This window comes from Falco naumanni, chromosome W (assembly GCF_017639655.2).
Source record: "Falco naumanni isolate bFalNau1 chromosome W, bFalNau1.pat, whole genome shotgun sequence".
In the NCBI taxonomy this organism is placed as follows: domain Eukaryota; kingdom Metazoa; phylum Chordata; class Aves; order Falconiformes; family Falconidae; genus Falco; species Falco naumanni.
Window position 1 is genome coordinate 27,599,677 of NC_054079.1, and position 17,809 is coordinate 27,617,485.

The following is a 17,809-nucleotide window of genomic DNA, read 5'->3' on the forward strand; positions in this document are numbered from 1 at the left end:
CAACATTTGTTTAAGCATATTTTGGTGGTGGACTATATCTTGGTGGAATAGTTGGTACTTCTCTCATGATCATGCGATGGATTGCAATTCTATTGGTAAACATTCTTCAAACAGGCATATACTAGCATGCTCATCAGAAAGACAATCTGTAGAGGGATTTTTAAAGGACTGAGGACATATGTTACCATTGTCCGGGTTGGACAACCCAGGCCTGTTAGTTGAAGCTGCAGAGCAACTTTAAATTGTCTTTGGAACAAGCAGTGTGAGGAAAAAAAACAAGCTATGCACAAACAAGAAGCCAGGTGCAGAGCAAGTCCTGGGAACCGCGAAATCAACACACTCTCATCGCCACACTCTGATCAGGCATCAGCAACACGGACCTCCACGTGGCCAGAAACTTTTATCCAATCACCTGTGTGTAGAGTCGTGTGAGCGGTTGGTTTAAGTTATAAATATGACCAGTTTGTTTAATAAAGGGAACACGGCATGTAGCTATATCGGTGAGATTATTGTGACTTGGCCGACTCTCCACGGGGGACCCTCTTCGCCTGGCGCCCGAACAGGGAGCCATTTATTCGCTTAAATGCGGTTCACTTAAATGCGGTTTGCTTAAATGATGTTCGCTTAAATGCGGAAGTCTCCGTGCATCGGACCCGAAGAGAAGTTGTCCGATTAGGGAGCTGGAGGTTGGAGGCGGGCAGAACCTGGAAGGCGAAAAGCGGAGTCCAGAGTTCGGTGTAGAGCTGCAGATTGCACCCCCGCCGGAGGTAAGACCGCGTCTAGTAAATCGCGGCAGGGCTCTCAGCTGAATTCCTCTCTGTGAGGGGGGGGGGGGGGGGGGCCACTACGGAAGACCGCAACGAGTGAGGCGGGGCTCCCCGCTGATACCCTTTCTGTGAGAGGGGGGGAGCTCTGAGAAGACCGCGATGGAATTAGACGCGGCAATTAAACCGTTAACTAGCATCCTCTTTGAGAGAGGGGAGGGCATTAAAGAGACAGAAGTGGAGAGCTTAGTTCGCTGGGCACCAAAAAAGAGTAAGATCCCCGAGCCCGCGTTATTGTTTAGTATTGCGGAATGAAGTGGGAAATTGCCTCTGGGATACTACGATCAAAGGAGGCAAAGAAGGAAAGGAAGCTAAAGCGTTCGGAGCTACGTGGCGGTCTATAATTAACACTCTGGAAACTATGAAGGCGGAAAAAAAGCAGCGGCGGCAGCCATAGAAGCGTTGGGGGGAGATGTGGCAGAAAAGCCGGTGGAGCAGAAGGGTGATTCACCTAAGCCTTCTGTCTTGGCTACACTTTTAGGAGTTGGGCATACTCGTCCTAGGAAGGGTATGTCAGCCCCTGCGTGTTCAACAGTGCACGAGTTATTAGACAAGACAGCGGACAAACCGGAAGTTACTCCTCGGGAGCCTGCGGTAACTGAGCCGAACCCAGAAGAGGCTGTTGAGCCTCCCCAGGAAGGAGGAGCAGCGAGTCCTGCTGCACCAGTCGGAGCTGTGGGTGGAGCAAGACCAAAACGGAGGGTGGCGACAGCTCGTAGGTCACAGGGCGGGCAAAAGCGCCGTCCGATGTCCCCTCCTCTTCCTGAAACATCATCGGAGGGGTTTGAGGAGGAAGGCTGGGAGAAGCTTTGTGATAACAATACAGAGAAATCCTTACAGGAGGCAATAGATAAATTAAGAAACCTGGTAAAGCGAGTTGAAATGAACCTGCCTACTACTTCGATACCTGTAATTCCTCCAGTTAGCCCAACTACTCCACCGATGCTGATCCTTTGCAATCTTTCTCCACTCTCCCAAATCAGCAGTGGAGAAAGACACTTTAATTAGCATTGTTCCACCATCTGGCCCCACCGCCTCTCGGAGGGGTGCTTGTAAAATAGTCAGGGCAGACTTCTGCCGAGTGTGGGAAGATACAGGGCTATCAGGAGGATTTGAAGCTCCTTCCGAGTCCGCATCCTGGTCCCGTGCCCGGGGGGGAGGTTTAAACAAGTCATTTAAGTCTTGTTCTGGGGCTTGGTGAACTTTGTCTGCCTTTGTACACCTCTGCCCAATGCTGCAGGAAGAACAGCATCTTTTCAGTTTACTTCTACCCCCTTTATTTTCTCGCTCCAATGCGAGTACCATAGGGTCCTGTGGGGGTGTTATCCCACAGTCCCTTTGCCACTCCGGATGGTTTCGCAGCATGAAAAACATATCTGCATATGACACTTCATCCCATTTCCCTTCTCTTCTCAAGAACAGCATAAGCTGTAACAAAGTATTATAATCCAATGTTCCATTAAACGGCCACTTAACTTCGCCCTCTAACTTATACAATGGCCACCACTGATTACAATATTTAATGAGGGTCTTTTTACTTTCTGTGCTTCCCTTCCCAACAATATCCTTCCAATAGGCGAGTATACAACCCAGAGGACTCTTTTTTAGTATCCCTCCTTGGGTGTTACCCATTTTCAGTATACTCTTAAGGAATTTAAACTGACTTTTAAATTCTCTTTTCACGCCTGTCAGCCACACTCTCACTTATTCTCACTCAATTCCACTCTCACGGACGTCCATGCACTCAGAGAAAATCACACACACATCACTTCACACAAACACTATGATTTGACAAATTCAAATCGGTAGTCTATTCCAAATGCCTTATTGCCATAACCAAAATCAATACCAAGAGAAATCTAACATAGCATCGCTCCAGTTAACAACCTTTTAGCAGCTGCAAATATTTTGTGAATTACAAGAGGCCCGCTTACCCCTCTCCTGCTTCTCCTGGCTCCCAACAACGGGATACAGCGGTTACCTCGAACTCAGTCGATCTATCCCCGAGATCGCTACCGGCCGCTCTATCGGCCAGCGAGTTTCCCAATTGCAGTCCCAAACCCTATAGGTACCCAACCAACGGGCACTATGCTGCACGCCAGACGTCTCTGCGCGATTTATCAGCAGCCCCGAATGTGCGTACGCTTAAGTCCCTTCATTAAACATACCGTTAAATCCGCAGCTTCAAGAGGCTGTTGTCCACTCCCGCGGTGATCGGCCGGCAGCGGAGACTCCTCTGAGTAAAATGCTCGGGGCGCGCGCCTAGGAGCGTCCGCTCCGCAGTCGGTCCCGCAGCCAAGTGGAGATCCTCCTGGCTGGCTCGCCAAAACTGACGTGCGGAAAGCAGACTCCACAATCAGTAAGATTGTAAAGTAGGTATGTTTATTCAGCGCTGGGCAGCACGGGGGGTAGTCCCGCCAAAACCGTGCGCGCCTAACATGAAAACTTGCTCTGTTTTTATAAGGCATCTCATTACATATTCATAATGTGTTGCAATACGCCTATACATATGCATTACCTATCCCCGCTTCGTATTAAAATTAGTTCTGCGAGCCATTTCCATATTTTTTTCTCCACTGAGTTTGCACAGTGTCCCCTGGTGGTGGTCGTCAGGGGTCCTGAGGATGAAGGCAGGTGAGTCTTCCTCGTGACTGCTAGTTGCCCCCACATCTGGCGCAGGCTCAGTAACGTCCTGGTTTTTGTCCAAACCGCAGAACTGGCTTTAGCTTGTTCTTGCAAGGTTGTAATTGTTCTTTTGACTTATATGGTCATAAAGCTGGACTTATATGGTCATAAGGCTCTTTCTTGGGAGACTCAGTTGACCACTGACTTAACCTCATCAGCTTCTGACACTAGATGCATCTCACATGATATGCATGCAATTTACAGATCTGTTCATATAAATCTACCTCAATGAAGCCATCTCATTATTTCCATAATCCTGGACTTCAGCAGGAATTCCTCTTATTTTAGGCACTAGACATTTGTTTTCTTTGCCTATATGGATCATACACAAACACAGGCAGGCAAAGCAGAGTTATGGCAATTCAGACAACACGGATCAGCAGACTGCACACTGGCCAAACCACTGCCATCTCCAGAAAAGAGAATGAAGGGTACTTGGTGGGTAACAGCAGTGGATGCTTCACGATAACACAGAAACGAGAGCTTCTTGTTAACTTCACTATACATTTTTTTTTCAAAAATAACAACCGCAGAGCATGGATGCGAGCCAGGCCCTCGGTCCTCTCTCAGCCACAGACTGAGGCCTACCGCTGAGGCAGAGGCGACCTAGGCACCTACACCCTACCGAGCCGAGCAGGGCACACGCGAGCGTCGCACTGCCAAGGGACAGGAGAGGCCTCTCGCTGCCCATAGCGACTGCGATACAGCACCACGACATGGCATCGATATTTCTTGCAGTTCCCGCCGGCCCGAGGCTCTGCAGAACTCTTGGAGGCGAGGCCCGCCGAATGCCCTTGCAGCCGCACGCGCCACCTCCGAACTTCAGCCCGCGCACCCCATGGTTAGCCGCAGCCTCCCGCACTCCAGCCAGAGCCCCGTTAGCAGGCGCTGATGGCAGTCAGCGCGATCCCCACCAATCGTAAGGCGGCAGCATAGCCCACCCTAGGCAGAAGAACCAATGAGCGTCCACCGAGTCCCAGAAGCAGGAGAAGGCGGAAGGCCTAGCCAACGCCGAATACCAGCTGGGAACAGGCGCTCTGAGAGCGGCGCGGGCGACCGCCAGCAGGCGCGGGTATCCTACGGGGGCGCCTCCGAGGAGAGGACCAGACCGGTACCGGCCCGAGCCACGCGTTTAGCGGCACCGCCGCCTCGTTAGTCGTTGTTACGTCATCAAAGCGCGCATAAAATCGATCCCTTTTCAATTCCCGGCCAGGTCGCGCCCCAGCGGCACGCCACTCCGCCGAGTGGGGAGACGGTTCTGCTAGGTACTCACCGTGAGGAGCCCCTCACCCTACCGCGCTCCTTCTGTCGTAACCACTTCCTGCTTCCCCAGCACGCTGAAAAGCGGGGCAGGCGCCGGCCAATCGCGACTCGCATTCCCGGCCTGCACTACGCGGCGGAAGTGATGGCAGAGTCACCTTTCACATGACAGGGTGCGCAGGTGGCGCGGGGCGTGGTTCGACTTCTCGGTGTGTTCTGGGTGCGGCCTGGCGCTCCGCCGGAGGGCGGTGTGGTGGGGAGGTGACTTTAGCTGTTCCTCCCCTGGGAGGGGTACGGCTGCTTTCTGAATATGAAAGAAAAATACAATTAAATTTACTATTAGGATAAGTTGAAACACCGTCCGTTTTCCCAGACCTCAAGTCTGTGTGTTCACCGCTTTCATGAATGAATCAGTAAGTCTGCAAATTACCGTTGTAACAAAGCGCTAGCAATGTTTGACAGCCCTTACTGTGTTATGGAAGTTACACATGCCAGCAATCATAACAGGGTTTCTGCTGAATCAGTAAACTGAAAAGAGATTCTTCTATAAAGTCCTTTTTATTAATAGCACTACAGCTTGAGCTGGGTGCCTCTGAAGAGGGACCTTGAACAAAGAGGCAATTATACCCTTACAATCTAAATTCCCCGCCCCTCGTGACAGTTTGGATCAGTAGTAATATTAGGGTCTGGGGTCTCCCTGTTCTTCGTTGGGTCTTTTCATTGTCTCTAGGCAGGCTATTTTTTTTTCTAAGGTTGCAGCTTCTGTTAATGAATGTAGCTTCCTTATCTTCCAGCTTAAACCAGCTCTGGGGCCTTCTTTTGCTGACTAGGTGAAAGTTCACAGCTTGCAGCCTAAAGCTTCAGCAAATTTAGCTACTAATGCTAAGCAAGTTATGCTAAACAAGTTCTGTATTAGTATACCAATTTGCACAACTGTGAGATCAAAACAAACAAATACATGGGTACGTTCTGATTGCTGAAGGAAAATGCATGTTTCTTCTTCTAGATGTGCTTTGGAAAGTTATATTGTGCAAGTTATATTGGAAAGTATTTTGTGCAAGTGACTATGTTACCTAATGTGATCTGCCAAAATATTTTGGAAGCCTGACTAGTGGGGAGGCCTGGGAGCGCTTACACCCCCAGCCCTTACCAGCATGAATCAATACACATGATTCTCTTCAGCTCCCCTCACTGAACCAACCTCCTTCCATTACATAATCATTCTTATATGCGGTGCATGCACGCTGTGTTGTTTTTCTTTTACAATTTAAATTGAGTGGTACTTGAAATGATTATTCTTAAGGGTTGTCAAAAACTGCACTGAAATACTACTCAGCAAGTCTAAGCGTTCCTTTCCATGGTGCCCAGCCCTGCTCCTGTAGCTTCAAGTCCCCCTAGCTGAAGAAAACAGCTGAGCACTACCTTGTCTCAAAAGTGACTTTGTTACCCAGTATGCAAAATCAAAGAAAAAGTCTAAGAATAAGAGACATTGCCTTTAATACAAAGTTGCACAAGTTTGGGTGCTGGGTGGACTAGCACACCTTTATAATTTCTATTTTGCTGACTGACTGAATACCAAGCAAAAATTAATTCCAAACTTTTCAGGTTCTCCTTTTCCTCCAGGATTTCCTCCTACCTCTAGGACTTCTGAGAGTTACGTTACAAAACAATACAATGTAGTTGTAAGTCTCAAAATAAGCTGGTTTATAGTGCATTTTATTTATATTAGGGAAAAAAATGTTAACCAAACATTCAAATTATTTTTATCCATATCTCTAGTTTAATTTTTATTAGCCATTTCTATGACTAAAAATTTCCTATGTTTTTTTTCTTTTTCCAGAATCGCCTCAATGACACTCTGGAGAAATCTGTATTAATTAAGATAACCTGATAAGCCTTCTGAACACGACCATGCAGATGAGTTTGGGAATAATATTAAAGCATAGATGTTCTCCTCCAGTTCTGAGCTTCTCATGGCAGTGTTGAAGAAGGCAGAGAACATCCAGCCAGACTGAGTGTTGGTTGCCTCTCCCAGGGAGAGCTGTGAAGTAGCAAACAGACAAAAATGAATACCAAACTAACCATAGAAAAGTGTGAATCATACATTTCCCTTCTTTAAAAAAAAACCATCTTGTCTGAAGAAATGAAGGAATTAATAAACTGCAGATGTAAAACCAAAAATTCAGAAGCCATGCTTATGTGCAGAATTGAGTAGATAACTATTTTCGAAAAGCAGTTGATTCAGATTATAAATGAAGGACAAAAGGGACCATTAGCTTATCTATCACAAGGCTATCCACCTAGCAGCCTGTGACCTACACCCAGCTTGCTGGAGAGTTCTGTCTGGCTCGCCAAATAGGTTTGAAAGCTGCTTAGTGCACTCACACAGCCAGATCTCCCACCACACTGTCCTGCATTATGACCAAATGATTCACCCAGGGAGGTGCAGAATTCAGATAGCTACAACGTGGCCTTTTCTGGTCTCATCTATTAAAAAAAGTCTTATGAAATCAATTGCTCATTCCTGTAATGGTACAATCATTTGCAGTAAAACTCTGTATCAGAAGACTCAAAATGTCACATTACACAATGACTTGTTCTGTCCATGAAAGGACTTTACTGTCATGCCTAGAGCAAGCCAGATGTGTGCTATTACGCAAGAGAAAAACATTTCTGTAGAGCCCCTTTGTCCTGATTTTGGCTAGGATAGAGTTAATTTTCTTAGTAGCTGGTACAGTGCTGTGTTTTGGATTTAGTATGAGACTAATGTTGATAACACACTGATGTTTTAGTTGTTGCTAAGTAGTGCTTACTCTAAATCAGGAACATTTTTCAGTTTTCCATGCTCTGCCCGTGAGCAGGTACACAAGAAGCTGGGAGGGAGCAGAGCCAGGACAGCTGACCTGAACTAGCTAAAGGGATATTCCATACCACAGAACATCATGCTCAGTATTGATATACTGGGGGGAGTTGGGCAGGGGCTGCTGATAGCTGCTCGGGGACCGGTTGGGCATTGGTCAGCAGGTGGTGAGCAGCTGCATTGTGCATCACTTGTTTTCCTTTCTCCCTTTCCCTTTGGATTTTATCCTTTTCCCCACCTTTCCATTATAACTATTATTATTATTATTGTTCTTACTTTTTTATTCTGTTTAAATTATTAAATTGTTCTCTCAACCCTCGAGTTTTACATTCCTTTCTGATTCTCCTTCCCACCCCTCCGGGTGGGAGAGAGTGAGTGAGCGGCTGCGTGGTGCTTGGTTGCTGGCTGGGGTTAAACTGTTACCAAAATCTCGGAATGAAGAACTTATCAACACCAATGTGATGCAGATAAGCAGACACTTCTTTATTAACGGCCGGGTGCATGAGTGAGTCCTCTCACGATCAACGCACACCAAGTTTCAAAATCATGCACCATATATAGAACTTATTCATTAAGTATTCATACATAATCATAATATTTCCTGAAAATCATTAAGATACCCTCCTCCCATATCCGATTCTGCGCAGTAAAGGTTAGAAAGGTCCAGAAATGGGTCTGGGGTACGATTTGGGTAGGTGGTATATGAGTCAGTGGTCGCGATCTCCCCCTGCCGGAATTACCTTTTACTAAAGTTCACGGTTTCTTGGCAGGTAACTACGAGTTGTTCCAGTCGACTCTCCCCAGTTCCCATTAATTCTATATTCTGACATTTCAATACACTTTCTACATACGGAAGACTAGTCAAAAACAAAGAAATCTGTAAAATCCCAAATTTGTTACCTAAGTTTTAAACAATGATTCTAGCCCATTCTTCTGGCCTTGGTACAGGGTTGTACAGAGGATTTCATAGCAGCTTTTGCTGTGCAACTACAAGTTTCATTAAAATATATTTCTTATTCCAAATGATTTTATAAAATCAAATAAAGTCAATTAATTCTAACTTATTAGCAGATCTATAATATTTCCCCCCTTTGAAAGTTTTGAAAATTATTATCTCAATACTTTCACGTTATTTACACAACATTTGTTTAAGCATATTTTGGTGGTGGACTATATCTTGGTGGAATAGTTGGTACTTCTCTCATGATCATGCGATGGATTGCAATTCTATTGGTAAACATTCTTCAAACAGGCATATACTAGCATGCTCATCAGAAAGACAATCTGTAGAGGGATTTTTAAAGGACTGAGGACATATGTTACCATTGTCCGGGTTGGACAACCCAGGCCTGTTAGTTGAAGCTGCAGAGCAACTTTAAATTGTCTTTGGAACAAGCAGTGTGAGGAAAAAAAAACAAGCTATGCACAAACAAGAAGCCAGGTGCAGAGCAAGTCCTGGGAACCGCGAAATCAACACACTCTCATCGCCACACTCTGATCAGGCATCAGCAACACGGACCTCCACGTGGCCAGAAACTTTTATCCAATCACCTGTGTGTAGAGTCGTGTGAGCGGTTGGTTTAAGTTATAAATATGACCAGTTTGTTTAATAAAGGGAACACGGCATGTAGCTATATCGGTGAGATTATTGTGACTTGGCCGACTCTCCACGGGGGACCCTCTTCGCCTGGCGCCCGAACAGGGAGCCATTTATTCGCTTAAATGCGGTTCACTTAAATGCGGTTTGCTTAAATGATGTTCGCTTAAATGCGGAAGTCTCCGTGCATCGGACCCGAAGAGAAGTTGTCCGATTAGGGAGCTGGAGGTTGGAGGCGGGCAGAACCTGGAAGGCGAAAAGCGGAGTCCAGAGTTCGGTGTAGAGCTGCAGATTGCACCCCCGCCGGAGGTAAGACCGCGTCTAGTAAATCGCGGCAGGGCTCTCAGCTGAATTCCTCTCTGTGAGGGGGGGGGGGGGGGGGGCCACTACGGAAGACCGCAACGAGTGAGGCGGGGCTCCCCGCTGATACCCTTTCTGTGAGAGGGGGGAGCTCTGAGAAGACCGCGATGGAATTAGACGCGGCAATTAAACCGTTAACTAGCATCCTCTTTGAGAGAGGGGAGGGCATTAAAGAGACAGAAGTGGAGAGCTTAGTTCGCTGGGCACCAAAAAAGAGTAAGATCCCCGAGCCCGCGTTATTGTTTAGTATTGCGGAATGAAGTGGGAAATTGCCTCTGGGATACTACGATCAAAGGAGGCAAAGAAGGAAAGGAAGCTAAAGCGTTCGGAGCTACGTGGCGGTCTATAATTAACACTCTGGAAACTATGAAGGCGGAAAAAAAGCAGCGGCGGCAGCCATAGAAGCGTTGGGGGGAGATGTGGCAGAAAAGCCGGTGGAGCAGAAGGGTGATTCACCTAAGCCTTCTGTCTTGGCTACACTTTTAGGAGTTGGGCATACTCGTCCTAGGAAGGGTATGTCAGCCCCTGCGTGTTCAACAGTGCACGAGTTATTAGACAAGACAGCGGACAAACCGGAAGTTACTCCTCGGGAGCCTGCGGTAACTGAGCCGAACCCAGAAGAGGCTGTTGAGCCTCCCCAGGAAGGAGGAGCAGCGAGTCCTGCTGCACCAGTCGGAGCTGTGGGTGGAGCAAGACCAAAACGGAGGGTGGCGACAGCTCGTAGGTCACAGGGCGGGCAAAAGCGCCGTCCGATGTCCCCTCCTCTTCCTGAAACATCATCGGAGGGGTTTGAGGAGGAAGGCTGGGAGAAGCTTTGTGATAACAATACAGAGAAATCCTTACAGGAGGCAATAGATAAATTAAGAAACCTGGTAAAGCGAGTTGAAATGAACCTGCCTACTACTTCGATACCTGTAATTCCTCCAGTTAGCCCAACTACTCCACCGATGCTGATCCTTTGCAATCTTTCTCCACTCTCCCAAATCAGCAGTGGAGAAAGACACTTTAATTAGCATTGTTCCACCATCTGGCCCCACCGCCTCTCGGAGGGGTGCTTGTAAAATAGTCAGGGCAGACTTCTGCCGAGTGTGGGAAGATACAGGGCTATCAGGAGGATTTGAAGCTCCTTCCGAGTCCGCATCCTGGTCCCGTGCCCGGGGGGGAGGTTTAAACAAGTCATTTAAGTCTTGTTCTGGGGCTTGGTGAACTTTGTCTGCCTTTGTACACCTCTGCCCAATGCTGCAGGAAGAACAGCATCTTTTCAGTTTACTTCTACCCCCTTTATTTTCTCGCTCCAATGCGAGTACCATAGGGTCCTGTGGGGGTGTTATCCCACAGTCCCTTTGCCACTCCGGATGGTTTCGCAGCATGAAAAACATATCTGCATATGACACTTCATCCCATTTCCCTTCTCTTCTCAAGAACAGCATAAGCTGTAACAAAGTATTATAATCCAATGTTCCATTAAACGGCCACTTAACTTCGCCCTCTAACTTATACAATGGCCACCACTGATTACAATATTTAATGAGGGTCTTTTTACTTTCTGTGCTTCCCTTCCCAACAATATCCTTCCAATAGGCGAGTATACAACCCAGAGGACTCTTTTTTAGTATCCCTCCTTGGGTGTTACCCATTTTCAGTATACTCTTAAGGAATTTAAACTGACTTTTAAATTCTCTTTTCACGCCTGTCAGCCACACTCTCACTTATTCTCACTCAATTCCACTCTCACGGACGTCCATGCACTCAGAGAAAATCACACACACATCACTTCACACAAACACTATGATTTGACAAATTCAAATCGGTAGTCTATTCCAAATGCCTTATTGCCATAACCAAAATCAATACCAAGAGAAATCTAACATAGCATCGCTCCAGTTAACAACCTTTTAGCAGCTGCAAATATTTTGTGAATTACAAGAGGCCCGCTTACCCCTCTCCTGCTTCTCCTGGCTCCCAACAACGGGATACAGCGGTTACCTCGAACTCAGTCGATCTATCCCCGAGATCGCTACCGGCCGCTCTATCGGCCAGCGAGTTTCCCAATTGCAGTCCCAAACCCTATAGGTACCCAACCAACGGGCACTATGCTGCACGCCAGACGTCTCTGCGCGATTTATCAGCAGCCCCGAATGTGCGTACGCTTAAGTCCCTTCATTAAACATACCGTTAAATCCGCAGCTTCAAGAGGCTGTTGTCCACTCCCGCGGTGATCGGCCGGCAGCGGAGACTCCTCTGAGTAAAATGCTCGGGGCGCGCGCCTAGGAGCGTCCGCTCCGCAGTCGGTCCCGCAGCCAAGTGGAGATCCTCCTGGCTGGCTCGCCAAAACTGACGTGCGGAAAGCAGACTCCACAATCAGTAAGATTGTAAAGTAGGTATGTTTATTCAGCGCTGGGCAGCACGGGGGGTAGTCCCGCCAAAACCGTGCGCGCCTAACATGAAAACTTGCTCTGTTTTTATAAGGCATCTCATTACATATTCATAATGTGTTGCAATACGCCTATACATATGCATTACCTATCCCCGCTTCGTATTAAAATTAGTTCTGCGAGCCATTTCCATATTTTTTTCTCCACTGAGTTTGCACAGTGTCCCCTGGTGGTGGTCGTCAGGGGTCCTGAGGATGAAGGCAGGTGAGTCTTCCTCGTGACTGCTAGTTGCCCCCCACATCTGGCGCAGGCTCAGTAACGTCCTGGTTTTTGTCCAAACCGCAGAACTGGCTTTAGCTTGTTCTTGCAAGGTTGTAATTGTTCTTTTGACTTATATGGTCATAAAGCTGGACTTATATGGTCATAAGGCTCTTTCTTGGGAGACTCAGTTGACCACTGACTTAACCTCATCAGCTTCTGACACTAGATGCATCTCACATGATATGCATGCAATTTACAGATCTGTTCATATAAATCTACCTCAATGAAGCCATCTCATTATTTCCATAATCCTGGACTTCAGCAGGAATTCCTCTTATTTTAGGCACTAGACATTTGTTTTCTTTGCCTATATGGATCATACACAAACACAGGCAGGCAAAGCAGAGTTATGGCAATTCAGACAACACGGATCAGCAGACTGCACACTGGCCAAACCACTGCCATCTCCAGAAAAGAGAATGAAGGGTACTTGGTGGGTAACAGCAGTGGATGCTTCACGATAACACAGAAACGAGAGCTTCTTGTTAACTTCACTATACATTTTTTTTTCAAAAATAACAACCGCAGAGCATGGATGCGAGCCAGGCCCTCGGTCCTCTCTCAGCCACAGACTGAGGCCTACCGCTGAGGCAGAGGCGACCTAGGCACCTACACCCTACCGAGCCGAGCAGGGCACACGCGAGCGTCGCACTGCCAAGGGACAGGAGAGGCCTCTCGCTGCCCATAGCGACTGCGATACAGCACCACGACATGGCATCGATATTTCTTGCAGTTCCCGCCGGCCCGAGGCTCTGCAGAACTCTTGGAGGCGAGGCCCGCCGAATGCCCTTGCAGCCGCACGCGCCACCTCCGAACTTCAGCCCGCGCACCCCATGGTTAGCCGCAGCCTCCCGCACTCCAGCCAGAGCCCCGTTAGCAGGCGCTGATGGCAGTCAGCGCGATCCCCACCAATCGTAAGGCGGCAGCATAGCCCACCCTAGGCAGAAGAACCAATGAGCGTCCACCGAGTCCCAGAAGCAGGAGAAGGCGGAAGGCCTAGCCAACGCCGAATACCAGCTGGGAACAGGCGCTCTGAGAGCGGCGCGGGCGACCGCCAGCAGGCGCGGGTATCCTACGGGGGCGCCTCCGAGGAGAGGACCAGACCGGTACCGGCCCGAGCCACGCGTTTAGCGGCACCGCCGCCTCGTTAGTCGTTGTTACGTCATCAAAGCGCGCATAAAATCGATCCCTTTTCAATTCCCGGCCAGGTCGCGCCCCAGCGGCACGCCACTCCGCCGAGTGGGGAGACGGTTCTGCTAGGTACTCACCGTGAGGAGCCCCTCACCCTACCGCGCTCCTTCTGTCGTAACCACTTCCTGCTTCCCCAGCACGCTGAAAAGCGGGGCAGGCGCCGGCCAATCGCGACTCGCATTCCCGGCCTGCACTACGCGGCGGAAGTGATGGCAGAGTCACCTTTCACATGACAGGGTGCGCAGGTGGCGCGGGGCGTGGTTCGACTTCTCGGTGTGTTCTGGGTGCGGCCTGGCGCTCCGCCGGAGGGCGGTGTGGTGGGGAGGTGACTTTAGCTGTTCCTCCCCTGGGAGGGGTACGGCTGCTTTCTGAATATGAAAGAAAAATACAATTAAATTTACTATTAGGATAAGTTGAAACACCGTCCGTTTTCCCAGACCTCAAGTCTGTGTGTTCACCGCTTTCATGAATGAATCAGTAAGTCTGCAAATTACCGTTGTAACAAAGCGCTAGCAATGTTTGACAGCCCTTACTGTGTTATGGAAGTTACACATGCCAGCAATCATAACAGGGTTTCTGCTGAATCAGTAAACTGAAAAGAGATTCTTCTATAAAGTCCTTTTTATTAATAGCACTACAGCTTGAGCTGGGTGCCTCTGAAGAGGGACCTTGAACAAAGAGGCAATTATACCCTTACAATCTAAATTCCCCGCCCCTCGTGACAGTTTGGATCAGTAGTAATATTAGGGTCTGGGGTCTCCCTGTTCTTCGTTGGGTCTTTTCATTGTCTCTAGGCAGGCTATTTTTTTTTCTAAGGTTGCAGCTTCTGTTAATGAATGTAGCTTCCTTATCTTCCAGCTTAAACCAGCTCTGGGGCCTTCTTTTGCTGACTAGGTGAAAGTTCACAGCTTGCAGCCTAAAGCTTCAGCAAATTTAGCTACTAATGCTAAGCAAGTTATGCTAAACAAGTTCTGTATTAGTATACCAATTTGCACAACTGTGAGATCAAAACAAACAAATACATGGGTACGTTCTGATTGCTGAAGGAAAATGCATGTTTCTTCTTCTAGATGTGCTTTGGAAAGTTATATTGTGCAAGTTATATTGGAAAGTATTTTGTGCAAGTGACTATGTTACCTAATGTGATCTGCCAAAATATTTTGGAAGCCTGACTAGTGGGGAGGCCTGGGAGCGCTTACACCCCCAGCCCTTACCAGCATGAATCAATACACATGATTCTCTTCAGCTCCCCTCACTGAACCAACCTCCTTCCATTACATAATCATTCTTATATGCGGTGCATGCACGCTGTGTTGTTTTTCTTTTACAATTTAAATTGAGTGGTACTTGAAATGATTATTCTTAAGGGTTGTCAAAAACTGCACTGAAATACTACTCAGCAAGTCTAAGCGTTCCTTTCCATGGTGCCCAGCCCTGCTCCTGTAGCTTCAAGTCCCCCTAGCTGAAGAAAACAGCTGAGCACTACCTTGTCTCAAAAGTGACTTTGTTACCCAGTGTGCAAAATCAAAGAAAAAGTCTAAGAATAAGAGACATTGCCTTTAATACAAAGTTGCACAAGTTTGGGTGCTGGGTGGACTAGCACACCTTTATAATTTCTATTTTGCTGACTGACTGAATACCAAGCAAAAATTAATTCCAAACTTTTCAGGTTCTCCTTTTCCTCCAGGATTTCCTCCTACCTCTAGGACTTCTGAGAGTTACGTTACAAAACAATACAATGTAGTTGTAAGTCTCAAAATAAGCTGGTTTATAGTGCATTTTATTTATATTAGGGAAAAAAATGTTAACCAAACATTCAAATTATTTTTATCCATATCTCTAGTTTAATTTTTATTAGCCATTTCTATGACTAAAAATTTCCTATGTTTTTTTTCTTTTTCCAGAATCGCCTCAATGACACTCTGGAGAAATCTGTATTAATTAAGATAACCTGATAAGCCTTCTGAACACGACCATGCAGATGAGTTTGGGAATAATATTAAAGCATAGATGTTCTCCTCCAGTTCTGAGCTTCTCATGGCAGTGTTGAAGAAGGCAGAGAACATCCAGCCAGACTGAGTGTTGGTTGCCTCTCCCAGGGAGAGCTGTGAAGTAGCAAACAGACAAAAATGAATACCAAACTAACCATAGAAAAGTGTGAATCATACATTTCCCTTCTTTAAAAAAAAACCATCTTGTCTGAAGAAATGAAGGAATTAATAAACTGCAGATGTAAAACCAAAAATTCAGAAGCCATGCTTATGTGCAGAATTGAGTAGATAACTATTTTCGAAAAGCAGTTGATTCAGATTATAAATGAAGGACAAAAGGGACCATTAGCTTATCTATCACAAGGCTATCCACCTAGCAGCCTGTGACCTACACCCAGCTTGCTGGAGAGTTCTGTCTGGCTCGCCAAATAGGTTTGAAAGCTGCTTAGTGCACTCACACAGCCAGATCTCCCACCACACTGTCCTGCATTATGACCAAATGATTCACCCAGGGAGGTGCAGAATTCAGATAGCTACAACGTGGCCTTTTCTGGTCTCATCTATTAAAAAAAGTCTTATGAAATCAATTGCTCATTCCTGTAATGGTACAATCATTTGCAGTAAAACTCTGTATCAGAAGACTCAAAATGTCACATTACACAATGACTTGTTCTGTCCATGAAAGGACTTTACTGTCATGCCTAGAGCAAGCCAGATGTGTGCTATTACGCAAGAGAAAAACATTTCTGTAGAGCCCCTTTGTCCTGATTTTGGCTAGGATAGAGTTAATTTTCTTAGTAGCTGGTACAGTGCTGTGTTTTGGATTTAGTATGAGACTAATGTTGATAACACACTGATGTTTTAGTTGTTGCTAAGTAGTGCTTACTCTAAATCAGGAACATTTTTCAGTTTTCCATGCTCTGCCCGTGAGCAGGTACACAAGAAGCTGGGAGGGAGCAGAGCCAGGACAGCTGACCTGAACTAGCTAAAGGGATATTCCATACCACAGAACATCATGCTCAGTATTGATATACTGGGGGGAGTTGGGCAGGGGCTGCTGATAGCTGCTCGGGGACTGGTTGGGCATTGGTCAGCAGGTGGTGAGCAGCTGCATTGTGCATCACTTGTTTTCCTTTCTCCCTTTCCCTTTGGATTTTATCCTTTTCCCCACCTTTCCATTATAACTATTATTATTATTATTGTTCTTACTTTTTTATTCTGTTTAAATTATTAAATTGTTCTCTCAACCCTTGAGTTTTACATTCCTTTCTGATTCTCCTTCCCACCCCTCCGGGTGGGAGAGAGTGAGTGAGCGGCTGCGTGGTGCTTGGTTGCTGGCTGGGGTTAAACTGTTACCAAAATCTCGGAATGAAGAACTTATCAACACCAATGTGATGCAGATAAGCAGACACTTCTTTATTAACGGCCGGGTGCATGAGTGAGTCCTCTCACGATCAACGCACACCAAGTTTCAAAATCATGCACCATATATAGAACTTATTCATTAAGTATTCATACATAATCATAATATTTCCTGAAAATCATTAAGATACCCTCCTCCCATATCCGATTCTGCGCAGTAAAGGTTAGAAAGGTCCAGAAATGGGTCTGGGGTACGATTTGGGTAGGTGGTATATGAGTCAGTGGTCGCGATCTCCCCCTGCCGGAATTACCTTTTACTAAAGTTCACGGTTTCTTGGCAGGTAACTACGAGTTGTTCCAGTCGACTCTCCCCAGTTCCCATTAATTCTATATTCTGACATTTCAATACACTTTCTACATACGGAAGACTAGTCAAAAACAAAGAAATCTGTAAAATCCCAAATTTGTTACCTAAGTTTTAAACAATGATTCTAGCCCATTCTTCTGGCCTTGGTACAGGGTTGTACAGAGGATTTCATATCAGCTTTTGCTGTGCAACTACAAGTTTCATTAAAATATATTTCTTATTCCAAATGATTTTATAAAATCAAATAAAGTCAATTAATTCTAACTTATTAGCAGATCTATAATATTTCCCCCCTTTGAAAGTTTTGAAAATTATTATCTCAATACTTTCACGTTATTTACACAACATTTGTTTAAGCATATTTTGGTGGTGGACTATATCTTGGTGGAATAGTTGGTACTTCTCTCATGATCATGCGATGGATTGCAATTCTATTGGTAAACATTCTTCAAACAGGCATATACTAGCATGCTCATCAGAAAGACAATCTGTAGAGGGATTTTTAAAGGACTGAGGACATATGTTACCATTGTCCGGGTTGGACAACCCAGGCCTGTTAGTTGAAGCTGCAGAGCAACTTTAAATTGTCTTTGGAACAAGCAGTGTGAGGAAAAAA

General features: G+C 46.4%; 2 long non-coding RNA genes across 2 annotated transcripts; both read left to right on the plus strand.

The window, feature by feature from the left end:
- Positions 1–3,636: 3,636 nt before the first annotated feature.
- On the plus strand, positions 3,637–7,762 carry LOC121080700. Its single transcript, XR_005825467.1, has 3 exons — positions 3,637–4,620; positions 4,723–4,942; positions 6,610–7,762. It is a non-coding gene; the product is annotated as an uncharacterized LOC121080700 (long non-coding RNA).
- Positions 7,763–12,404: 4,642 nt separating this feature from the next.
- On the plus strand, positions 12,405–16,566 carry LOC121080410. The gene is made up of 3 exons (XR_005825368.1): positions 12,405–13,388; positions 13,491–13,710; positions 15,378–16,566. It is a non-coding gene; the product is annotated as an uncharacterized LOC121080410 (long non-coding RNA).
- The last annotated feature ends 1,243 nt before the right edge of the window (positions 16,567–17,809 follow it).